This window comes from Apis florea, unplaced genomic scaffold, assembly GCF_048593485.1.
Source record: "Apis florea isolate Af1SG1 unplaced genomic scaffold, ASM4859348v1 contig_2272_pilon, whole genome shotgun sequence".
NCBI classification, from domain to species: domain Eukaryota; kingdom Metazoa; phylum Arthropoda; class Insecta; order Hymenoptera; family Apidae; genus Apis; species Apis florea.
In genome coordinates, this window is record NW_028256549.1 from 7,549,308 (window position 1) to 7,577,277 (window position 27,970).

At 29.9% G+C, this 27,970-nt stretch overlaps 1 protein-coding gene and 1 long non-coding RNA gene across 20 annotated transcripts in view; one reads left to right on the plus strand and one right to left on the minus strand.

Moving 5' to 3' along the window:
- The window catches only part of rdx (BTB/POZ and MATH domain-containing protein rdx), a 153,110-nt gene that overhangs the window by 120,341 nt on the left and 4,799 nt on the right, over positions 1-27,970 (minus strand). The window lies entirely within an intron of this gene.
- LOC147658471 (uncharacterized) lies at positions 264-27,798 on the plus strand. Of its 5 annotated transcripts, none has more exons than XR_015290624.1 (3): positions 264-515; positions 1,278-1,362; positions 1,534-1,845. It is a non-coding gene; the product is annotated as an uncharacterized LOC147658471 (long non-coding RNA). The 5 variants fall into 5 exon arrangements; XR_015290625.1 differs by lacking the exons at positions 264-515; positions 1,278-1,362; positions 1,534-1,845 and adding exons at positions 3,363-3,568; positions 3,901-3,941; positions 26,776-27,798; XR_015290627.1 differs by lacking the exons at positions 1,278-1,362; positions 1,534-1,845 and adding an exon at positions 26,776-27,798.

Sequence of the window (27,970 nt, forward strand, 5' to 3'; positions counted from 1 at the left end):
TGTCCAATTCAATTCCTTTTTGATCACACCCTGATTAAGAGGATAAAAAAAAAAAAGAAGAAGAAGAAAAAAGAAAGGATAAGAGGAGAAACGTTCGAGTCAAGATGAAATATCGAGCAGCAGGGAGGTCAGCAACTCTAACAACGGGCCCGATCGATAGAAAACACGGTGGGCGCGTTCGCGTGTAATGAGGAAGTGTTCTCCCGCAAACAGTCACAAGTGGAGTAGGTTACGTAGATAAGTCGTCACACATACGGCCCCGTGTGTAATTCTCTCCTGGCGAGTGGGCATGTGGGCTCTCTCGACACGTCGCCGAGCGACCGACATTACAGGTGTAATATGCAACGCAGCCGGTTACATTTTACTGCGGAAGAGGACCTCGAGAGAGGCTGGTGTTTGTAATGTCAATGGAAAATGGATCGGTGGATTCGGGGGGCCGAGTGGGATCAGGCTCGAAGACGTTTCGAGGAGTAATCGCGAGAAAGTGTAGTGGTGGGGATGAATGTTTTGTTTTGGTATGTAAATCGATTTTTATATCGTTATATATATTTTTTTCTCTTTTCGATATTTTTTAGATTATTTTTTGAAGATGTCATATTTGATTTTTTTTATTTTTCGGAATTTTTAATCGATCTTAAGTGTTCAGTAATTTTTCGATCCTGAAGAAAAATATTAGATTTTTATATCTTGCTTAGAAAAGTAAGATTTCAACGAGTTATTAATTTTAGATATTCAATAATTTTTCGTATTTTTCATCTTGTTTAATGAAATTTATTTCCATTAGAGAAATATTCTCGATCGATGATCTTTCACACTCTAGTTTTATATTATTAACTCGTAATTATTTGATTTTGGTGCCTCTTTTCCAAGCATTCAATGAAATTTTATATTTTGATATCAGTTGATATTTTAGATCAATGATGTTTCATTTTTTTTTGGCACGTACATAATTTCATATTTGTATTTCTTAAACATTTCGAAGGCTGATACTAGTATAAATGATACTAGTATAAACTAGTATAAATACATATATATCATTATAAGTATCTATAATACTTTTCATGTTTACTGTTGTCCTATTTTATTTTATCAATGCATTACTGTTCGTGTGTATCGCCGTTCTATTTCATTTTATCACTGCATTTATATTAATTGATAATTCTTATCTTGGCAATCAGAATGAAAAATTTTAATCAACAGTACTTTTCTTCTTTTAATTCTTCTTTTTTTATTTACTTTCATGCATTCTATATATATATATATCTTCTTTTGTGTAGCTACGTTCGACATTCTTGAGAAATACACATGATTAATCTCGATACACCTACGTCATCAGTTTCATCATTTTATGAAAAGTAGTTGGTGAGTTTATTTAGGTTTTTGGGTAATAAGATTTGCTTGCGTATCATAACTGAAAGTGGAACATATGACCGCGATATTCTGCATGTAATTTAATAAATTTCAATAAAATGTATCAAACACTTGGAAAAATGTATATAATTTAAATTGGTATTAATGAGATTAATTTCGTAGCATAGATGTTTAGAAGAAAAAAATTAGAAAACTATCGAGCAACGAGAAAATATGTTCAACAAAATTTGCAAAGAAATCCAAATATAATCTAAGAAAAAAAGAAACACAAGGGAAATGTGAAATTTTAATTTTGATGAAGTTATAAAATTAAATTTTACACTAAAAATTGAATATTGAATCGATTAATTAATTGAAAATTATACTGTCATATGTTGCGTTGAAATTAATAAATTTCAAAAATAATTTATGCAATAATTTATGTGTAACCAAAATTCTGTCAATTCTTCATGAATAAAATTTATTGAAAATTTATGGATATTAATCTTTCAATTAAATAACATTTTTACAAATTTTGAACGATTCATCATATTAAAATCGTTTTAAATAAAATTATATATATTTTCTGTAGAATTCTAAATTATATAAAAATATCTATACATTTTCTTTGGAAATACAAAATATAATTTGTACAAGACATACACGTGTAATAATACCTAGATTTTGTTATCATCATTTTATCATCATCCTCAGTTATAGAGATTTCACATTTGAAGTATAAAATGTCAAACGATATTTCCATGGCATAAATAATATAAATAATAAAGGTGAATCGAGCATTGAGAAATATTCTGAGAAATCGATACGTCGATTTTATGAATATATTCCTACTTTTATAGAAATAAAATGATGCATTTATTTCTATATCTCAATAAAATAACGTAAGCTTTTTGTGGATCGATGCAGTGCACAGTAAGTGTATTATATTAAATTAATAATATTTAATAATATTAATAATACTTTAATTTATTAATGTAAAAATTGATTTATATATATTCTAATTATCGCAATATAATTCTCGTTTACTTTTATTGAATTTTGATTTATTAATATCAATTATTTTACTTAATATATTTAATTTAATTAATCCTGTTTAATTTATTATTATTATTTCGATGGAATATATAGATAGTTTTAAATTAAAAAGAAGAAATCAGAGAGATAAGATAAGAATTAAACGATAATTTTTTTAAAAAGTTAAAATTTCGGTCACGAAGAAACTGAAACTACCGAGAAACATAATGGTAACGGGATAAAAATGTAACCAGCACGAAGTAGATCTCGCGTTTGCAAGCCGAACCAATTGAAATCGTATTGAAATTCCAGTTTAAAAATCGTGAAATAGAACAATTAGCAAATTAAAAAACTTGGAAATAACCTTACAATCAAAAATGCGATGAGATATGATAATTAAGAAGGGATTAAAAAACTCGAGAATTGAAAAATTGAGATTTCATGGATTTGAAGTATTTGAAAAATTAAAATATTCGAAAATTTGAAAATTTCAGATCGAGATCTTGAACATTTTTAAAAATTCGAAAGTTTGATAATTCAAAGACAAAAGGAAAATTTTTCGCGTGGAATCAAAAGTTTCAAAAATTCGAAACAAAGAAATCGGAAGATTTCGAAATTTAAAATTTAAAAAAGTCAAGAAATAAGGAAATTTCAGAAGAATAAAAAAAATATTTCGATCGAATAAACACTCGTCAAATCGTTTGTTAAAAGCTCTCCCCCACTCCACGCGTCTTTATATCCCCCCCCCCCCACCGCCGCTTTATCCGAACGTATCGGTGGCAACGATGGATAACATTAAGCGCGCGTTTTATAAATCCTAGATGAAACGTTTCCTATCGGCGTTATCTGAATTGGACGGTGACCTGTGCTCAATAGAGGTGTACAGAAAGGCCAGCGCGCATAGCGGCGAACGAAACGAGGCTTTGGATATCAAACTGGCCAGCGCCTGTTGATATTAGCATTTATTTATATCTCCTGACCTCAAATATGTGTAACGTTCTCCCCCTCCACTTGTGACAGGCTTGGCTGTACGGGCACGCCTCCGTTTTCGAGGTTATGTGCGAGTTGATATCGAGTTCCATCAAATTTTGCCTGTGCCTCATAACACCGGTGCCTCTTCTTTGTGATAACACGTTCATATTTCGCGCCGTCATACACCATCGATAATTCTCGATTACGTCAGGTTAGATTTTTTACTGTTCACTAAACAAATTTTGTATAAGTTTTTTTCCTCTTTATGTCTTTTGATGGTCTATTCTGCTAGCGAAATTCGGAAATAACATTGGTTTTAGGGATTCAATGATTTGAAAATGATATATATATATAAAGAGAGAGATTTCTTGAAATCTTGAAATTATTTCTACGATATAATGTTACGACAAAATGATTTAAACTTAAAGTAATCAAATCTAATCCAAGCTTGATTCAAACTCAAATTCAAATTTAATCTAACATAAACTACGTTATCATTAATCTTCAATTAATCATTTAACCGCCATATGTGTTTGTTTATAGCTGATTGGCCGGATTAGAAATGAAATCAATATGGCGTCAAGGTAACTTTTAAAATAAACTAGAATTGACTTTTACACGTGATTTATTTTTTAACCAATTAAAACTTTTATTCATTTTTATTTATTATTCATTTTATTTCTTGAAAATCATGTTTATTAGATAAATATTATCGGAAAATATAAAAAAGAAGTTAAAAATTTTTAATTCTTATGAAATGAAATTTCATAGATATCGTTTTTAAATATTCACTTTATCTTTTCTTCTGTAAATTTTTTTGCTATAATCTCGATCAATGGTTTACCGAAAAAAATTTACAATTCTTTGTTAGAGTGAATTTAAGGGTAGAGAAAGGAAAAGAACTTGAGAAAATGAGGTCTACATGATTGTGAAGAGATTTCGTGGAGGATGAACGGAATCTTTTGTTGGAAGAATCTTATGTTCGATACCTTCTGTTCTTAGATTGATAGAGTATTGGTCGAGCTATTGTTGCTAAAATTCGTTTTCTTGGTTGAGAATTTATTGAATATACGAAACGGTATATAGGAAAATTTAATAATTTTAAAACTAGAATATAAAATAAAATAGTTTTAATTCAATAATTTTACTCTCTCACGATATTTACTAAAGAATCAAAGTTACAAAACTATTAAATTGTCGAATAAGAAATTTCATTTTTTAAACTAAAATTTTTGATTTATATAATTTTCATATATAAATCTCGATATTTTTAATCGAATTGTCTATGTATATAATAATTTTTTGAATACTGCTTTAAAATTTTGAAATAATTTATTATTCGAAAAATTCTTGGAAGGAACGTTGGAAATAAGGAAATCATTATTCGTGTGTATAAGATTGATGTTACTCTTGGTTTCTACACATTGATTATTTGCATAGAACCCATTTGTAGAATAGTTGTATTTACTTTCGAAATATTACATATATTATTTACATATACATTTATAATGGATTATTTTCAAAGATCTTTCTTGAAATATCATTATTAATATTATCTTTTAGTCTTTCTCTTTGATTCTTGAACGAAAGATCATCAATCTTATGTTCTACAAATCAATGGTTGAATTACTAATATTTACACAAGTTTCTTCGAATGTTAAATTTATACTTCCAGCAGATTTTACCGCGCATTTTCCAAATTTAAAATCGTAAATCGAATTTAAAACATTTTTTGCAATGTTGCAGATGACTTTACAAACAAAATATAAAAATTTCTTTAGTTATATATATACAATATAATATATTTTGTATCATCATTAGTTTTAAAGCAATATCACTATAAATAAAATTCTTAAAATATATTAAAAAATATGTAAACTGTAATTATAAGACATCAGAATTAATCTTTTAAGATCGCAATTATTTTAAATAATATATATATAACTTTACATGTTAACTTAATTCTAAGAGTCTTAATTCCGATTAAGATTTATTTATTAACGGCTTCGTGTTGTTTGGATTTATTTGTTTGAGCATACACGCGACAAGTCTGTGTGTATCTGTCTGTTTACAATCATATTTCTCATTAATAACCGATTAACAAATTTAAAATATGCTTGAAACCATCTCAATGGTTTTTTTTATCCACAACGTTTACACTTCATCTTTATTTCTCGATTGTTTATTTACAACGTTCCACAAAGTTGCAGAACAACTTTTATTCTTCGAATAAATCCAATCTAATGGAAAAGTATCCGGATTGAAATTCTCTGTTCTAAGTGAACGATTTTGAAATTCTACGAATAAGAGCGTACGAATTCACGCGATTACACAGCGATTTACGCATCGCAAATTTATATCTGGACAAACGTGCGCGCGGAGAGAAAAAAGAGGAAAAAGTTGAAGTACAACGAAGTATTCAGAGGCGGCTAATGTGGAACAGAACAGGAAAGCCAGACGATGGTGAAGTCGGCGTGGATAAGTAGAATATAGCAACGGTTTTACCAAAACAGATAGACCTTCACCGATCACGTTGGTCGATCGAGAGATCCTTCGATCGAACAATTCTACCACGCGTTCTTGCCAACTAAAATTAGCACGATATTGGAAATAGTTTTGATTCGAAATTATTTCAACAGTTTCCTCGTGTTACATTTAACAGGCGATGTTCGATTTGTACGTTAGATTTTCTAGATAAAATATAAGAAAGAGTTACTCTTATTTATCAATTCTTTTTGACATTTTCGCTTTCCTCTCGAATTGTGAGCGATATTTTTTGGAAGAAAAAGAAGATGTACGCGATCTTTGCGCGCCGAAGAAAAGTTGAATTCAGCTTCACTGAATTTCTCCAAGGTTGTTGCAAATGGATCTACCTCCTTCTCGATCCGATCTACCTTCTAGATAACTCGTATACACGTTCAGAGGCAACGTTTGCCGATTTAGTAAATCATCCTGGCGAGAACGTGGTGTTAGAAACCTGCGTGCGGAACGAGTCCAGGTCGTTTTAAAAAATACGTGCCTATGTGTACACGTAGAGAAGAACCTCGACAACGATTCTTGTTCCGCACAAAGAAAATTCGAAAGCACCCTAGACGAACGGGATTATGGAAGAAAGCGGAAAGGAAAGTTTCCTTTATGAGAGGAAGGGATCGAAGGATCGTTTCAAGGGACCACAACGCGTTGGCTTTTGCCAATCTTTCAGTGGATGTATCTTTTTTTTTTTTTTTTTTAAGGAGAAATTCATCAATTTATACAAATATGAATGATGTGAGAATAAATAAATAAAATGAAATATATAATAAATCTTTAAACTAAATCTATTTTATTTGAATAATAGTATTGGAATATTTATCGATTTTAAGAAAGTGAAAATGAATAAATATTTGGAAGAATTCAAACTCTGTCGATTTATTTAAAAATTATTAAAATAAATTATTAGATATATTAGTTTTAAAAAAGAGATTGTATCAATTTATTAAAGAATATAATTTGAAATTTGTTTCGATTAAAAATTGATCATTGATCAACTTTTTTAAACAGAATTTATTTATTTCTAATTTAAACAGATTATCATTATCATAAAATCCCATCTACATTTTTGATTAATTTTTTTTTTTTAAATATCTTAGATTATTTATCGAAAAATAAATATTTATCAACGTATCGCAAAACATGATGTAAAATCGAAAAGAAAATATTTCTTTAATTTATCAATTCATATGAAATAACAAAACGACATTTAATTGATATAGCTACATTAACATAAATTTAATTTAAAATAAAATTTTCGATATTTTTCTACAAAAGCAAAACCGATAAACTGAAAAAATGCTCATCGATCTCGACTTATAATCTCAATCTCCCCGAGCACGTAGGAAGATTTTTCTGCTTTCCAAACTACGTTTCACAATAAACTTCAGTCATACCACGTACAACGCGCTGAATAATCGGTTTTAAATAACAAAAACCGTTTCAATCGATACGGTTATCGTGTCGCTCGTGTATCTTCGATTCCCTGAGCGACGAATTCGCCTCAATTTTTCAACAGCCCGATTTAATTAAGGTTATCGGTGGCGCAGCTCGTAAACCAGCGGAGATAACAGATCGTTTTGCATAAAGATAACTTAATACCAAACGCGGTGAGATTTACAGAGAGAAGGACGAGGAGGGATTGGGTGTAGAGAGAGATGGGTGGCAATGTGTGTCGCCAGCTAATTAAGAGCAATCGTTATCTTTGGTATCGCGCCCGATGTTTGTTCGATGCACGGTATTTTCGAAGTTGTATCACCGAAATTCAAGTCTTCCATCGAGTGGAGGGTAGATTAACGAGGTGCGGTATTTAAAATACGATTATCTGGGTGGATAAGAGATATCGGAAATTATTTCATTTGTCTGCGAGAGAGAAAAATCTATCCATTTTTTTTTTTAAATATCATGATTATTAACATGAATGTTTCACGAGAGAAACATTTTATTGAGATAGAAATTAAATATTTTTATAAAGATGTTAAAGATAAATAAGAAGAATGATTTTCTAATTCATGCTTCGTCTACGTTTAATGTTTTAATATTCATTCATATTTTTAATATTTTCCTCTTTTTTTTTTAATATCACAGCGTAATTTCAAATAACGTAAGTTATAATAAATAATTGAAATCGAAAAATCCATACAAATCCTTCTATACGAAGAATTTTCGTTTATTCAACTTCTTTCACTCGGAAATTTCAATAAATAATCCGAGTATTTTTGCTTTTCAAGCTTTTTCGAGATAGCAATCATTTTTTGCGAATATCTCAAAAAATTAAAGTATTGAACAAAGAAAAAAATTGTTTGGAATCTCTGTAACACATTTAAAAATCGTAAAAATCGAAAGAAACTTCGTTCTATAACTAATTACTTCATCGATCGTTTGTCTGGCAACAGTCCGTTCCGATTACTTTTATTATTCTACAATGATCAAAAAGCTGAAAAGCCGAGAAGGCGCAGCAAAACTGCTATTCAAGCTATGGAACACTCTCTAATCTCAAATATCCTTTATTAACCGGAGAGATATCAGAACCGTTACCTCCCGTGACTAATCGTTACTGAAAGTTGTAACAGGCTAAACACTCACGTTTCCATTATTATATCAACGATCAAGAACCCGAGTCACAAGTCACGTTCATACCGTCCATTACAATTTTAACGCGATGGAACGAGATATTAAAATGACTATAAACCTTGGACTTTATTTATTTACTCTCGTTTGATATTTTCCTATTCTTCAATCGGTTCGATAGAGATAAAAAAAATCGTTTTAGGAAAGTTATAAGTAAGTATAAAAGAAATTTCTTTTTAATTATCTCGGGAACAAATTACTTACATTTTTTTTTTTTTTTTTTTTTTACAATTTTAAAAGCTAATAAAAATATTCTCTTTTATCGATAATAATGGAAAAATTTTTTCTCCTCTTTGTAAAAGATTGAAATTTATTTTTTCTTTATGTAATTATATGAATATGTATTCTAAATACTCGAATTCATAAAAAAAAAAAAAAACAAAATTTAAAATTTAAATTAAAATTTTTATTGTACTCGAAAAGAAATGTTTTAATTTTAAAAAATAAAAAGATAAAAGATTTCGCGAATAAATATCATGTCTAACACTAATCCTAAATATATGCGTGGATCCTTTGTAATGTGGGTATCCTTGGAATAAGCATAGAAAGCTAGAAAGCCTCCACGACCGATGATAACCCAAATACACTGTGTGTGTGTGTGTGTGTGTGTATCGAGCTCTAGTGATCCGACTTTGTTCGAGAGAAACCTTCTGGTTCACGGCAATTCGACGACGAATCTTCGAGCCTCGTGCTCCGTTTTCGGAGAAAGTGCATTTCCGTTCGTATTATATTTGCCTCTTAATGGAAAAAAGCGAAACGTTCATCTTGGTCGGCAATCGACGTAAATGTAACAGAAAAGTGGTAAGGGCAAAGGGAGAAAGTAAGGGGAATAAATCAAACACACCGAGATCTCGACCTCGTTTTCCCTTATTCAAATTTACCGCCATACCGCCTTATCGAGCGATCGCTCTCGATATGATTCGATAAAAAAAGTTTTCGAAGAAATTTGGAGAATTTTTCAAAGAAATGACAGTAATGTCTTTTTAGAAAGGAGAATTTAGAAGGAGTTTTTTTTAACGAAAGATATCTTTTAACATACCTGGATACGTTGGATCATCGTCAAATATTTTAGGTTATGTCATAAATTTGAAATAATTTGAACGAAAAGAGAAAGTTTGAAATACTAAATCTTTTAAAAGGATTTTTAAAGATTTCTCGATATTGAAAAAGTTTAGAAAAGAATTTTTTTTATAAAGTTTTGTTTATAGCGGGATCTTTATCAACTGAATTAAATCTTCGTCTCAAATATTTTAGGTTATCTCGCAAGTAAACAACTTTGAAGTGATGAAAAGAGAAATTGGTAACTAAAATAAAAATTCTTAAAGTGAGAAAATTTATTTTTCTAATGTTATTTTAAGCATTGCAAATGATAAAAAATGTAATTTCTCGAATTTCTCGATATGATTCAATAGAGAAAATATTAAAAAATTTTTGATTTTGAAATTGAAATAAATCTTTTGAAGAAGCAACGAGATTTTTCTTTAAAAAAAAAAAAAAGGATTATTGTTAATTATTGTAGATTGCTACAAATATTGTTGTAATATAGAAATTGAAATTGAAAATTTTAATCAAATATTTGTAATATTATTTCAAACTTTTATATTACATACAATAAAAAATATTTAACATGATCAGAATAAATGAAGCGTTTTGTCCAGAAAAACTATTTTGCCAGAAAAAGATTACTTTGTTACAGATTGATAGCTGCGAGCAAAATATATTGATAGAAGATAAATGGTCTCAAAGGGCAGGCAAGAGGCAATAAATCGTTTTATCTAGGACATTAACTGTTTCTTTAACCAAATTTTATACTCGATATTTTTATAAATCGATATTTTTAATTTCATTGTCAAAATAAATTCTTCTATTTCTAAAAATTATTTTATAAAATTTATATCTTACTCATTTTCTACTTTATTAAATATTGTATTATTGTTAAAAAATATCAGTATAATACCCTGAGAAAACCAAAAATTTTAAAAACTTTAAAAACCTTTCAAATGCATCAATGAAAGAACTATTTAAAAATTTTATTGAACATTTCTAAAAATCGTTCTTACTTTATTTCGTCAAACTTAATAAACATTATTATACCGCTAAACTTCCAATTCAATTTCCCTAAACTGCCAATCAATCGATTACATAAACTCCACAATCAAATCCAAACTGACTACAAATTATCGACAATCATATAATTGAACCAACTACGATTGTTCTCATTAATCATCCCCCCAATTCCCTCATCCTGTCACAAAAATCCAACCTAAACATCCGTTCTTTGCTCGATCGATCTTCTTCTAAGATAACTTCTCCCTAAACAACAGTCTATTTATTACGATTCAATGCAAAATCTCAAAATCAATCATAATGTAATAATGTAAATGATCGAGGATAAAAAGAACCATCCAATTGATTTGTCAGAAAATTCATCGTATAACGAGTTTTAACCTTCTTAAGATATGTTTTCGTTAAGTCGAAAATTTTTTTTTTTTTTTTGAAATATCAGAATTTCTATCGTGTTATAGAAAAATATAAAATTTGAAATAAAATTAACTATGAAGCACATTGCATATCTTGAGTTGCAATACGAGTAATGGAGCCTAGATAGAGATTTAGTTCACACACAGTTAGAGTAATATAACAAGAATTTTACCTTGGATATTTTTGTGTATTGTGATGTAGGATATCATGCTTTAAAACAGTGGTTCTCAATTCGTCGTGATATGTCCATATATATAATATATATCCATTTAAATTATATTCATAAAAAAAAAAAAAAAAAAAATAAAAATCTGTGCATTTTATAATTTTCGATCAAAATTGAAATTATGCATTGGGATTAGGTAATTACCTTTATCTTACATTTAAACATTTAAACTGTGAAAATTGAAAAAATAAAAAAAATAAATATATTCAAAAATTAGAATGAATGTTATTCAAATATATCGTTAGAGAAACAATAAATTGTGATCGAGTTTTTCTTGAACAAGTTATTTCATACTACATCCAAGATAAGAAATAGAAATATCTTTATGAAAAATTTATATTACTTTAGAAACGACTAATTGGAGCAGACAAACAGAGTTACTAGACAGATGTCAAAAACGTTAATAATCGTTTGGTTATTCGAAGATATTGATCGTTTAAGTCTGTTCCCCATTTGTCCGGACAATCACCGTACCGAAATTCGATATTTCGATTTAATCCGGATTTATTCTTGACGAAGCGTTGCATAAAACTGATAAAAATATAGTTCGTTATTGATCTTATATGGAATATTAAATTCCATCATTTCACCGAAATTTTTTACCGTGGGAAGTAATTTTAAGAAAGAAAAATTGACATTCAGCTTTAGCCTATTACACTATTAATTATGAGTATTATATAGATACTTTAGTATTGAAAAATAATTTGTGGATTATCTTTTTATTCTACTATTATTATCATTAAATGATTTTTAATAGACCGATACTTGATTAATATCATTTGCTAGAAAATTTAATAGCAATATTTAAATATGTTAAAATTAAATACACAATCTATCGATAGACTTAATTTGTTTTCGTTCAATAATTAGATAATATTATAATACATATAAATAATTTACAAATTTAACAATCTAAAGAAATGCAAACATTTTCAAACAACAAGAAAGTAGTATTCGTTATTGCATAATTTTTGCAAATTAATTTCAAGATATATCAATATTTTACTTTAGATTTATCTAAATCACGATAAAATCATTGTAGATTAATTTCAAAATTAAAATACGTTCGATCGAAAATAAATATTTTTTTCGCGCTAACGAATGACATTTAATAAAATGATTTATATTTTTCAATAGCATCGTTCGTCGTTTTATTATTATAATAAAAGTACCCAGTGTTTTAATTATTTAATGTAAATTCTATAGACTGTCTCAAGCATCTTAGCTCGATTTTAACGCTTCGCTCATTTTACTGCCGCCAGGAATTATTAAAATGAGCGGAGTGACGAGGCTCGTTTACATGGCTGCGTGCTGTGTGAATTTAAAAAGAGGAGAACAATGCTGTCAAGAACGTTTACCAGGTATCATACATAGTGGGCGCAATATTGTGTATAAACGTAGAAAATCGTTAATGTCAATTCAATGAGTGAACGTGCAAAATAATTGGAAAATTAGAATAGCGGAAATAATTGATCTGATTTTTCAAATTATTATTCAATTATTTTTTATTATTTGGGAAAATTTAACAAGTCTCGATATATCGTTATCGCAGTGAAATATAATATTTTAAAAATATAAACTATTCTCTACTATTGTAGAATAAAATAAAATAAAATGGATTTCAATATTATTTTTATACAAAAGATTGTCAGAATTAAAATTTGATGAAATGTTTCAGTTTGGTCAAAATATTAAGAATTAATCGCGAAGAAATAGATGATAGATCTTTAATTTAATTCGAAAATAGATCTGTATTTATAACTACGAACAACGTTGAGATTATGTTTTTTTTCTCATATCACTGTGATAAAATCTTATCTTATTACGTATAACATTTTCCATAATATATTCCATTTTGAAAATTAGATTCAGTCTATTTTTTATTCATCTTTTTGATTTATTATATTTCATTTTATTATAATCATTTTATTTGCAATCATTTCGAAAGGATTCTTTTGCTCAATATTTTACCTACTTGTTTTTCGTCATTGCACACGAAATTGCAACGTGTTACCACAAATTATTCTGGATCGAAAGAATAATCGCGTAATCGACGATTGCCAACAAGTTTCGAGGAATGTCGAAATTTTGAGAGAATAAAAGATTTCGCTCAATTTGTGAAAAGATATGCAAACTGAGAAGAGTAACAGATATTAATTAAACTTTTATTTTCATTAGATTTTTATAGATTCGATTTATAGAGAAAATTTATATTAAAAAGAATTAATTGCAAAACACACAGATGAATTAACAATTGATACGTATAACACAACAGGACGATTCTAAAAATAAGTTGAAAAGAATAGAAGAAAATTAATTCATACGAGACACTGTTTTTGAATTCAAATTCGAAAATTTTTCAAACATAAGTGAAATTGGCTACGATTGAATACGAATGAACCATCGATAGATGGTCACTCTATATGTAAAATTAAGTAAAATAAAACTGAAGTCTTGAGAAGATTGAACGTAACGAATTCAATATTTTCAAAATTAATTTTTAAATGGAAAAAAATTTATTCCATATTTTTTTTTTTTTTTTATACTACTTTCACATGTAAAATCATCGACAATTCATTTTTATCCAATCACTCACATTTGAAACATTTTCAAACTCGATTAATGGAGCCAAAAATTTTATAAATATTTGCAATTTATTTTTTCACGTATCCTCGCTTCACCAAATCTCAATTGAGAGATATAATATCAAAATTGTCATTCTAAACCAATTAGATATGGATTGGTTAAAAGGTTTATCGAAAGGTTAGCAAAAGGAAATATTAATATCATTTGCAATTATGCTGAAGAATCAGAAAAACGAAAAAAAAAAAAAAAAAAAACAGATCGCAATAAGTATTTTTCATAAACATGACATACCATTGATATGATTTCAATATTTGTACATCAGTGTTTAAACATCTTTTGAATCTGATCTTCGACAAGTTATATATTAATACAACAGCTTGCGACAATAGCTCATCTTCTTAATATTTTTATTACGAATAAACACAACACAAACATACTCCACCCTCGCTTCCTTCCAACATCTGTTGCTCTTGAACAACATTCCCATCCGTAATCCTCCCCATTTAGAAAACCGTAGCAATCATCATTGCCCTGTCGAATCACGTAAGCCGGCCACGCGATCAAGCCTTATAATTCGAGGCAAAATTGTGGAGAGAGAAAAAAGAATGGAACCGAGGGCTGTGCCAGGGGGCACAAAAGATCCACGGTACCGCTGTCAAAGGCGGGGTTCATCGTACACAAAGTGGGTAAAGGTAGGTAACCCATTTTGGGGGTGGTCGACCACCTCTCGTCTCTCTCTCTCTCTCTCTATCCGGACACCATGTTCCTTGTCTCTGTCCTCCCTGCTTGTACACACCAACACCATGGAATCTTGCGCCGTGTCGTTGAGTATTGAGCGGGGTGAATGCTCTTGCGCAATGCACGTACAGCAACCCCAACCTCGACGACCTCGAGGTTCCTTCTCGTCCGGGTCTGGCCTGGCCCTGGTCGCGATTGATTAACCGAATACCGATGATGATTATTCGCGGGCATGGACATTGTGGTGGAATAAACAGAGTACGTTGATTTATCACACTCTTTTTTTTCGTTTTCTTTTGTTTCTTTGCTTGTTTTCGTTCGAATGATTTTTTTTCTTTGGATTGTTTTTTTGAAGGGAAAGTCGTTTGATAAAAAAAAAAGAAAAATAAAATGTGAATGCAATAGATTTCAAATTTTTTAATTATCAAAATAATTAGGAAAAAGGGGGAAGAATCGAAGAAATTGAAAATAAATTTAATTTTCGTTCCCCTTTAATAATTTATTTCCTTCTTGTTTCTTGTTTTCAATATTAATACGATATCATTTATTTATTCATTATTTAGTAAACACGATATCAATTTAAAAATCATCATAATTTATTTAAGTATTCTTTCGTTCACTCTTTTAGTGAGGATTTTCACGTTGTACTTTTATCTATCTATATATAACTCGAATTCAAAAAAAAAAAAAAACGTTCTGTATAAATGAAACTTTTATTATGAAATGACTCAGCAACTCGAAGTGATTATTAAGTCACAGTATTTAGTTATTGCGACAAAGTGTATTATTTAAATCTATACATTTTAGCACACAAGTTATGTATTTAATATTTTATTATTGAAAATATATACATTGCGTGATATATTCGTAAATTATCTTCGAGGAGTCTAAAGATCGACAATACAAAAGTCGATACATAAAAATTTTCAAACTTAACGATTAGATTAGGTTAGGTTAAGTTATAAGCAATTAGCAAAAGATTTTCATTGAACGAAGAGGGATACAGATAAAATGATTACTCTATAACGTCGCTTATAAAATAAATAAAAGTTTGAATCAACTTTTGTCCTTTATGAATATATATTAATATCGTGTGTACGATAAATTAAAATGAAATCGATTGAGAAATCTTGCCTTTTAAGTTCTTCGAGTGTGTGAATTGATGAAATGACAAAAAAAAAAAAAAATATGGCACATAATTCGTGCCATATTATTATTCTCAGTGATTGTTAACGAAATAATGCGGTTATTACGTCGAAAGAGAATTTCTTCTGAATTTTTCAATCGAAGGATCCGGATATAATAACTTCTGGGAAAAAATGCAGCAGTTAATACGAGTTAAAAAGCTATACGGCTACAATTTACCCCTGCTCGTCAACCCCTGATAGTTGGGTGCAATTGTAAAGTAGAATTTAAGTCGAACTTAAAGGGTTAAAGTACGTACGACCCTTTTGATCATGCAATAAACACAACACGATTCAACGATTTCCCGTGTTTTTGTGAGTATACAATCGATATGTCGAGCGATTCTATTTTAATAATTAAAATGTCATGTATAACATTTTTTTGTTAGAAATTTAAAACGAAGTCTTATATCGATATTATTAAAGGATACCTAAAAGGAGAATCATCAAGGTTCGTCACGGATTTTTCTGGAATTTGGCATTTTAGATATATTCAATATATTTTTAATTAATTTAGATCGTAAGAAATGTATTTTCCTATTTTAGAAATAAAATCATTGCAATTTTTCAAACTTTGTTTAAGTATATTAAATTATAAATTTATTTTTTCGTCAAGAAAATATTGCAAGAAAAAAGAAATTTTTACATTATAATATTTAACCTAACCTAATCAATTACATTAATTAAAAACAATATCGAATGATTTTTATCTCTATATGAATTCAAAAATTTCATAAGTTTATAGTTTTACGAAAGATGTAATAAATTAATTAATTATTAACAGGATAAATAATCTAAATTTTATGAAACATTGTGTTAGTAGTAGTAACAACATTTTATCAATATAAAAAGAGTATAGAAAGAAAATGTAAAATTTAAAATAAAATGTTAACATGTTTTCGAAGAAAAAAAAGAAAAAGATTATTACAAAATATTAAATTTATGAAAGATTCAAGTTGCATCACTCGTAGCTTTAATTGTAAAGATTAAATGGGAGCTGGCTATCATGGTTTTTCTTTTCAGGTGAAATATCGAACCAAGTACATGGAGAGTTCCCTTTTATCGGGGAGAAACGCGAGCTTTCATTTCTCCGTCCCTTTTTCTTCCATTTTCTTTCAGAGAAAGGGATGGAAAAAAAAAAGAAGAGAAAACCTTGGCGTAGGAGCAATTAGTCTGTAACCAAGTTTTACGACCGCTTTAATGGTACCTTCTGTACAGAAGGAAGCTGGCAAACGCGACTCCTCTTTCCCTGTAAAAGTCCTCGATCCTCCCGTATCGCGAAAAGTTAAGTTGTGTTTCGCGAGAAAAATACACGACCGATAAGAGATAAAAAGTCACGAAGAGAAAAAGTTGATTTGTATTAGAAATTCAACGTTTAAACGATTAAGGAATGATTCGAACAAACATCGTTGTAAGTTAGGTTAGGTTAAATATTATAATATAGATATTAATGTATTGACATTCTGAATGACAATTCTTAACAATTCTAACATATCTGAAAATGTTTATATTCTGTATCACTTATTCTAGAAAGAAGATTGTTAAGTCAAAGGAAGGATTCAAATCTTTGAGTTTATCAATATCAGGATTTATCAAAATTTTCTGAGTTTAATTTTAAAATAGTCCGACTGCTAAACTCGAGTTGAAGTAAATTTTATCTCTATTTACAATTTTATTTCATGCAAAAATATGATCACTTTCCTTTCTTTCTTTTTTTCTTTTTTCTTTTTTTTTTTTTTTTACGTAATGCAAACGATAAAAAAGAGAAAATTGAAAATTGAATAAAACATTTTTTCGTCAGAGGGAACAACTTTCCATAACTTTTCATAAAAAGAAAAGTAGACAAATTTAGATTGGGACTGGCCAATTAAGTGTTAAAAATATCATCGATAAATGTGAGTTATATGCTCGAACATTAAAGCGTGAATCGATTTCACCATTTATGTGACCAATTCCCTCGCAGCTGACTCTCGTTGAGCCATTTAGTGATTCGTTATGGTGGAGCAGAAAAATGGAGCAGCTTGTTAAAAAACGCTAAATTATTATTATTTCGCGTTCTTTTTTCTTTTTCTCTTGGACAATTAAGATAAACGAATCAATTTCGGAACAATCAATGAATTTTTTTGATAAATTATAAACAGTCGAAGCAATTAAATCGTTTATTTCGACAATGAAATTTAAGTCTTTATTTAATACAACACGAATCATTCAAATAACTTCACAATCACTCTTTTGATATCCCCTTTTCGCATATTATATTCTTTCTTATATCTATTCGATTAACGTAAAAAAAAATCCTATTTTAACAAAAACAAAAGAATACAAAATTCCTCGTTTCGTATCAAAAATCTATTCTCCCATACCACCATAAAAAAAATAGATTTCGAAAACAGAATTAACAAACTATTTTCCCTTCTTTATCACTGAACAATTATACGCATTTTCCAAAAAAATTCTGTATAAAGCATGCACGAAATTCCAAGGATACGCCCCAACTCATTTTATACCTGATTGCAATCGTATTCTTACACAAGAATCGGGCAGTTGGTCGAAAGATCACGTGACTCAGTAGCTAAACAACACTTCGCCACACTTTGTCGTGGTGTGTCGCCTCCGTCGCCTCTGTTGAACAGAGGCTGTCGAAAGCTTTCCCTCGTGATTAAAGTCGAAACGTGGAGATGGATTAAAGGACTCACCTTATTCGCGGATCGATTATGAAAATAAGAAGGGCGGGGAGGGGAGAGAGGCGACGAATGACGAGCCATTTGAAAAGCAAAGCACGATAAAGGGTGTGGAACCCTTCGGATATTCCTATCTCGAGCTGGAGAGACAAATCCCTCGCGATTTTTGTCCTGGAAAATTGCATAAGTTTTCGGCGTGCCACTTCCTCCACGCTCTTTCCTTATTTCCACCCGTTATTTCCACCGATCGTAGGGGAAGTTTAATATATTCGTTGCAATCGATGGCAGTTCCTACTTGGGTTGAATATAAAATAGAGAAGAGCTTCGATCCGGGACTGTTGAATGTCGCGGTAGAATTATTCTGAGTGCGTATATATATATATATACACATCGTTATTTGTCATCGATTGTTCTATTCGATGGGAAGGGAGATTTCGATCTGGAAATTGTCCACTGTCGCGATAGAATTACAGTGATGAGCCTGGAATTATTGCGTTTGTAAGTGGATTAGAGGGGATGAAGTAGTCATTTCTATTGTTGTTTCGAAAATTGAAACAATTTTGTTCGATTGTGTACGGATTAAACTCCTTTCGCGTGTTCCACACGCAAGATCGGAATTACGGGCGAACAGATGGTGGATTTCGGACGAGTAATATATTGGACATCGAGACAGGTTTATTCACGAAATTGTGCGAAGTGGCAACGTTATGATATCTGTATTAATTATTGTGCATCTTTGAAATATCGTTTTCCAGAGGAGAAAACAAGCACAAAAGTTGGTGTACAAAAATATCGGTCGAGTTTATTGAGTTTTAAATAATTGAAGTTTCGAGATCGCTTCGTCTTCGTTGCACCACCGTCGCGCTCTATTTCCGTCCTGCTTCGTCTAACGCGAAATCAAATCGCTCGATCGACTCGAGATGCTTCACGAATATATTATAATTATTATATTGCGCACTTTATAAGATAAAAAATGAATCGATCTAAACTATGGTCATTAAACGTTGAAACTTTTGTATTCTTGAAACAAACGCGAAGAACAATTTGTAATTTTTATTAAACAAATTCAATATTGTATTGAATTATTGAATATTGTATCAGTATCGTAGATATTATTAATTAAATCGAAATGTTGATCTTTAATTAACGAACATAAATAATTTTATATTGAAAAATTTCAAAATGTTGAATTTTACATGCAAGACTAGATTCATGTAAGGATATGATAATAATATAGTTCTCGAAGAAATATCTGAAGAGAACTATCGTAGCCAGCTATTATCACATTATCCAATACAAAACTTCTAACTAGTGGTTTTAAGAATCAATAATAAATAAGAATTTTGCTGTACATTTACCACGAATGATCCGAATGATCGATAATTTAAGAATTACTCGAAAAAGTAGTAAAGCATTCTCCGAATCACAATATTGAAATGATAGATTATTCTTTGAATTACGAATGGTCACCATTTTCTTTTTCTCCCTGCTAGCAGTTCAATTCCAGAGAAATTCATAATTTCTCCCTCAATTTCAATGTTTCAATAACTAATTTCTCAAAATAAGAAAGCTTTTGAAACTATTTCAAAGTGGTATTTTAAGAATTAGTGGAAAATAACTGGAGATAAAAAGCGCGACAGTTGGAGAGGCTATTGTGAATCCCTCGATCGCAACAACGCGATTAATTTCTTAAAATTGAAAAACTTTTCGAAACGATTCTTTCAACCAATATTTCGACGATTCGGAGGATCGAGTACATTCGAGGAAGAGGCAAAAAAAAAAAAGAAAGAAAAGGAAAGAAAAACGAGAAAAAAACAGGGGGGGACACGGAACGATGGTTGAAATCAGTATGTACCGGATTACAAAGAGCGAGTAGACGTTATCGAACGACAGCAGAAACGTAGAAAAGCGATGGTAACCAGAAACGACTGGTTGTCGGATATATCGAATAAAAAACCGAGAAAGTATGTTCGCAAAGAAAGAAGCGTGATTCATATCTGTCGATATTTCGATATAGATTGTCTATCAATGTGTCGTTTTAAATCGTGATTACCGATAAATCGATGATAAATAAGTATAATTATAGAAAAAGGGAATATATATATATATATATAATTAATGATTACATTTTATAATAATAAATAATAACTATATATATATATTGCTTCAATTTAAGTAAAAAGTGTCGAATCCTGTCACAAATATATGAATGTGAAATTTTCAAAGTAATATTTCTTTAATCTCCATTCTTTGTTTAAAGATCAATACAAAACAGCGAACGAATTATTTTTCACACGTTGACTATTTACGAGAAAAACTTTAATCAATAATATCGTGAACACCTCGTCGTGTTAAATTTGTAAATTCTAATTCTACCTCTACTCTCTTTCTTGTATAAAATAGGAGGAACGATGAATTTTATCCCTCGATGGGAAACGGTCGCATTTGTCTAGCTGAACCGTAGACGAATCATCCTATTTTCGAATTAGATTTAAAGACGAGGGATCTAAGGACGACCGAGTAACTCGATTGCTAGTCGTCTGGAAAACGAAAGATCTTGATTTAAATCCTGCACCCGCGATCGATACGATCAGCCACGTTCCCAGTGGCTACCAAGCTCGCCGGAAGTGGAATTCGTTTCATGTTCTTAGCGTTTAATATCGTTTGTAAAACCGAAGAGAAGTGGTGTTTGTTGGTGTTTGCCTTTTGAATTGCAAATAATATATATCCATTTCTCGAATTGCCAGGAATAATATAATCTTGATAGTCTAATTGCATTTCTCATTTCACCTTTGTCTAATTTCTAGATTGATTAATTTTAATCGAGAAAATTTTTTTTATTAAAAAGCAAAGTTGAAAACATTTTCGTGAATTAGCAAATACGAAGCTTTTTAAATTTTCAATTTTCAGGAAAATAAAAATTCGTGCGCTTCTACGAGTTTTTATCTTGGAAGCTAAAAACATTTTTTATGAGTTGAAAATTTTTAGAAACGTAGTATTATTAGTTTACGATCGTATTATCGTAATATACTTTTATAAGCAGACCGAGCAAAGAAATCGATTTATGCAAGAAAAGTTACATAATTCTATTTAAAAAGAAGGTGAATTTCGTTATGCAAGAAAAGTTATATAGTTCAATTTAAAAAAAAAAAGATGAATTGTACTTTCGAAATATATTAATATACAAGAGTTAATTTAATTTTACAAATATTATTGATACAAGAATGCATAAATATTCTCTGATACAGAAATATATCTATAGAACTTAATTTTATCTTTTGACATTTTTTTAACAATTTTAAAAATATAATATTCCAATTATTTGAAATTTAACAGATAAATGCAATTTAAAGATTTAAGCAATCAAATTGTTAAAAATGATTACAGTATAAAATATTTATACTGTAAAAATGATTTTTGTTATAACTAGAATTACTAGAATTGCTAGACTAATTAATTGCTTTTTAATTTTTTAATAAACTTATTAATGTATTAATAGTTGAGATTAATTTAATTTGTTTTTTAATATCACAGTTATAAGCTTCTAAATATTTATTTAAAAATCTATAATATTATGATAAACATCCTTTTTGGTATAATGAATTATCTATAAATTATTCGAAAATATAATTTTATATTTTAATTTAAAAAAAAAATATGAATTATTTTATGTATACGTACTTTTGCTGATTGAAGTAGATTTAGATTAAAATAAGATTATTTCTTACAATTATTTCTTAGAAAAAGTTAATCAATATCATTGCAATCTTACAATCAATATTACAATAGTGATATGACTTGATATATTTTTTCCTATATCTCAAGAGTTTCTTTATCATTTTAATCCTAAGCTATCTCTAAAATCTATCTTTTTATTATGCGATATTATGTAATATCATGTGTGTACAATAGCTCACAAAAACATTTGAAATTTTTTATTTTATAAATAGAGCATTATAGAATAATCTGATTATAAAATATCATTTATCAATATACAACGATAAATATTATAATATTACGATAATTTTATAAAGCAAAATGTTAAATTACAAAATTTTCTGAATTTTAATAATAACTTTTTGTCTGTTGTAAAAAAGATTCCCAGGTAAAATTATATTCAAAATTGTATCCTAAAATTTTGAAAATTGATTTCGAAGAGATTTCTTGACAAAAGAAAATTACTTCGTTTGTGTGATCTATTATATTCTTTATTAAAAATCTTCATTAAAATCATTTTTAAGATTAGATATAATTTTCCTACTTCAAATACTTTCATTCAAGTCATTGTACATACGCATATCAGCTTTTTTGAATAAGCTTTTTTTAAAATTAAAATATCTTTATAATTCGTAAGTGTAAATATTTGAGATATAATAAAATCTTTGATTTCCCACACGATTGAGATATGGGGAATGCAAATCCCATAAAACCTCGTTTGTATAGAAATAAAGTGGCATTCACGGTGTATATCGTAAGCGTGTATATATCGTAGACCACCAGCAACTCTGACATATGCAAATGCCAATTACGTATTTTACAATATAAGACTTATACTACTGTTTACAAGTATCCAGTATACTTTGGTCGATTTCAATAATAACAATACATATGTACGAATGTTACATCGAAACGTTATATTATGACTATATGTTAATGATAAAATAACCTCCATTAAAATGTCTTATCTAACATTTCGAAATATCATTTCCTTCAAAGTCTTTGCAATTTTGTTTTTACTATGTTCCTAGATCGTTAAAAGTATTTATGAGCCTTTTAATTTCAAAATGTGAAAAAAAAAAAAAGAAAAAAGAAAAAATTTTAACCAAGAATTAATTAAAATAAGTATAATGCTCACAATGAAATTAATATTTAATATTTAATTAATTCACAATGAAATCTCTGGAAATAAATTTCAAAAGTTTATTTAAAAATTGATATTTTACTTAATTTAATCTCACACGGGTTAAAAAATCCTCCAAGACGCAAAAAAATTCGTAATCAATCGTTTGTAAAAAAAAAAAAAAATTAATTTTATCCTATAATGATAAGTTATAGGATTCTTCGTACTGAAACTTCTTCGAAGAGAAAGAAAAGCGAAAATGATAACGTTACAGTAAATAATCACGGATAATGCAACGCGGCGGTTTGTCAGTCGCATTGACACACATGTTACGTGCATCACAGCACGGCTGATGCGATTTTCTCTTTGTGTGATGCACGACACACGCGAATACAATTGCATAAAATGGTTATGCAGATGACGCTCGAGGTTGTACATACATTACACACGTATTAACGAAGGTATTTTAACTCTTTGTAAAATTAAATTACAATTAATTACTGATAATTCGTGTATTGTTGCATATATTGTATCGATATAATTATTGGAAAAAAAAAACTATTTTTGCTCATAGGTTTTATTAATAGAAGCTTGTAAGTAAATTTCGAAATTTTCACCATTTGGACGTTAACCAAAATAAATAATCGACCAAAGGAATGGAAAAAGAAAATTTAATTTGTCTTACGTTACGTTACGTGATCAACGCAACGAAAGCGACTGATCTCTTTCTCATTAAGGGATCCAATTTCGAAATCAGAAGAGGCCGAATACAACTTCTCCTATCGAAGGAGAAAGGATCTTCCAGAACTGGTACGATCGAGAGGTTCTGTTCTTTAAGAGAAAATCGATCGCGGAAATCGATGGAGGATCGATAAAGATAATCGACTGGTCGGAGACCCTTTTCTCCGCCGACTTCTCTCCAACCTACGTATGACCTCGATAATAACAGTTATGAAACTTGGCCGCGATAGTGAAAGTGGTGTGTACAGGACGTTTCATAATACGTCGATGTCGCCAAAGCGGTGGAGTTCAAGCGACGAAGAGTCGAAAGAATGGAAGAGGATGTTTGATCGTCAAACAAATTCCATTGGACGCTCGGTCGAGAATGTGACCCTGATGAAACGAGATTGTTAAAAGCAAAAAGTTAGCTTTTAGTTATTTTGTATAACGTGTATCATTACGTTGTAATATTCGAATAATTTCTGTAACATAAGCGGATTTTTTCACGGAAGAATGTGCAGATTCTTCTTCAGAAAGAAGAAAAGAATAAATACAAATGAAATATTAATATTAATTCCAGAATGGATACGAATGAACTATTTGCCTAACTAGCTTAGTTACTAGATAAACAAAACATTTTTTTTAAATTTTTGACAAGTGCACCAATATTTAAATACTGCCAAATGATTAACTTCAAATCAATTATTCTCGATATTAACTGATCCTCAATCTGCTAGCGATATTCAAATAAATAACTCTTATCAAATATCCAAATATTAATGAACTATAAATACAAAAATAAAATGCTCAAAAGTAATTCAGCATCGAACGAAGCCGGATAATAATACTCTCCTCCTAATTATTGACGAATAAAAAAGCAAGCGAGAAAGAGATCCTCCCGCGAAAAAATCGAAAATTTCCCGATTCTCGTTATCTCGAATCATCGTGAAAAGTTAATAAGACACAGATGCCGTTTAATTCCGAGCGTATAAACCCGAAAATATCATCAACTTGTCGAGCGTCGAAACAATATTCCTCGTTGACTCGGTTTCGAGCCGTGCCTCCCCTTCGCCCCCGGGGGAGGGCGTAGCCCGTTTCGAATTAACGTTCCTCGGTCTGGGAGAAGTAAGTCGTTGTTTCCTTGTTCACGAAACGCAAACTGAACGAAAAGGAGGAGGCGGGAACGCGATGTATCGCAGTACAAAACGACAATTTTGCGAAACTACGAGAGGGTTGCACGGGGAGGGAGGGAGGGAGGGAGGGAGGAGAGAGGGGTCAACGGAGAGGAGCATGAACAGGAGCACGTGTAAGGGAGAAAGAGGGTGAAAACGGAATCACCGAATACAAGTACGCACGCTTTTTCGAGGGTGGCTCCCTCCCTTGAAAGCTACGTTATATATACTGGGTGTCTTGTTATAATTATTTCGATCTCAATTATCTTATTAGAGAAACGTTATCCAATCCAAATGGATTAATTTACGTTAGTTTTACGTAAAATTAATACTTGATTGTGTTTATGTATAAGTGTTTATTGTATATCGGGTGTTGTGATTGTTCGAAACGAATTCGAGAGTAATTCGATTGGCGATGCAATTGTTACGCGAATTATTTTAGTATACTGAGTGTCATATTATAATTGTTAAAAAAAGAAGAGGATTTAATCGATACTGGATTAAGAGGATTATTATTTTTGCATCAATCTTGTATAAAATAATCAAGTGAATATATATATAGATAACGACTATAATTATTTTGAAAAATTATTTTCTTCGAGCTAAAAAAATATTCAATTGATAAAATTGAGAAATGAATATATAAGATTATATACCGGGTATCTTATTATAATTATTTCAAGCAATTATATATTATAGTAATCAATAAATTTCAATCTTCTTTAAACTGATGAAATAACCATAGAAGATTACCATAGAATCTCATAGGAAATATTGAGAGAGATTCAATCAATTGAAAGTATTTTTTTCATTTAAATTATATATAACATAATGTAAAAAAAATTTAAAGCTCTGTTTGAAGAAACATTATATAAAAAAAATTTTAAAGATCTTCAAAATTATTTAGAAGAAAATTAAATTTTTGAAATCTATTAATATCAGAAATTTACAAAAATTAAACTTTCGAAACTAATAGTAGATTTCTCCATTTCGTCGAAAAACTATAAATCTTCACAGTTAAATTTCATTTTGATTCATCACTTTTCTCTAAACTTTTGTTACATTTTCTAATGATATTCAATGAACAGGAACAAAATAAACTATTTAGATCAAGTTTTGATCCTTCGTTTTCATCGATTTAAATAATATTAATTAAAAGCTAAATTCGGAACGAAAATTGTCCGATTATATCGTTTTATGATGTAATATCTATAAAAAATTCTCTCAATAGAATTTTCTATGATATATTTCTATCACAAAACGATACAGTTCCTTCAAACACGTTATGAAGAATAAAATATAATTCTATTCTGACACTCGAAAATTTCCAATTAACAATTTGACCAAATATCTTATGCATTGCACAATCTCACGACTACTTTCCAGATTCTCTGTATAACGCTTCGAATATTTCTTAACCCAAAAAAACAAAGTTTCACTTCGCATTATCATATTTTTCACAACATACAATGCCAATACACACGAGCCAACCATTCCAACAGCAAAAGTACGGATACGGATCGAATTCGTCTACTTAATATCGCAAAAAAAAAAAAAAAAAAAAAAAAACTGAAGGACAAAATGTAAGGGAAAAAGTTCGCACTCATGTTTTTGATATCGTCTTTTCCAGCCAACATGCCCTGCTTCGTAATCGTAATTACTACGGAAGGATGATGAACAACGGGACACCCTGTATGCGGGTATGCAGGGTGTGCACAGAGGGAGAAATCCGCAGGAATCGGTGGGTAAAGACGACGGGTCTGGCAAAGTTGCGCGTTCACCCTCGAGCACCCAGTCATCTCCCGTCTCGGGGATATTTAATATGCCGTGGCGGGGTTAGAGTTTCCATCGAACAACCGGGAACCGGATAAATGCGCGAGCCCAACGCCGGCAAACTTTTCTGCACAGCGTCGCGCTCTATCGATTCAACCGGTTTTATCAGCAACCTGAATACAGGATCGAGCCTGCCTAGATTGCGCCAGAAGGGGCACGAGCCTGGTGGATGCGGCTGGCTGATTTCTTTTTCGTAAAATATTTCAACGATGTAACAACGTTATACTATGTCACGAAGGTGTTCATACGAAGATCGATCGGAGGAATCCAATTTGGCGAATGTATGGTTGAGATGGAAGGAAGGATGGAAGGAAGCACGAATATATAGGTATATTCGGTGACGGTTTTGGCATCGATGTGTGAAAAATTTTAAATGATTCTTTCGGATAATAAGATTGAGAATTAAAATGTATTGTTGAAAATCTTTGGGGAAATGAAAGATCAGGAGATTAAACGTTTGGAGATTATTAAAAAAAATTAAAAAATACGGAATTTTAAAATTATAAATATTACAAACTTGAAAGTATATAATTGTCGAACAAATGAAAATTGAAAAATTATAATTGAATAAAAATAATTGGATTAAATCATAACAATTATAAGCTTCTTTTATTAATTGATTAAAGTATTCTATTTTTTATAAATCATTTTTTATATTATTCATCGATTGATATTATTTTTAACAAAATTATAAATGCTGAAATTTTTTATTTTATAATTCAGCCCTTTTCGGTTTAACGAATTATATTTATAACATTTGTAATTATGGATCAAACGAAGAATTCGAATAAAACGTATCATAAATGATTAAAAAAAAAAAGGTTTATTTTTTAACCATTCTCCTGTCTCTTTCTTTCTCTTTCGGAGAACGTCGTGTTCCTTTTCTTTTTGACCTCCCGTTTTCATTATCGCGTTGCATTTATTTTGCGATTTCGTTATTCCGACTCCAACGTATTATGCATCGTACAATCTCTGTTAATCTTTTAACTAAA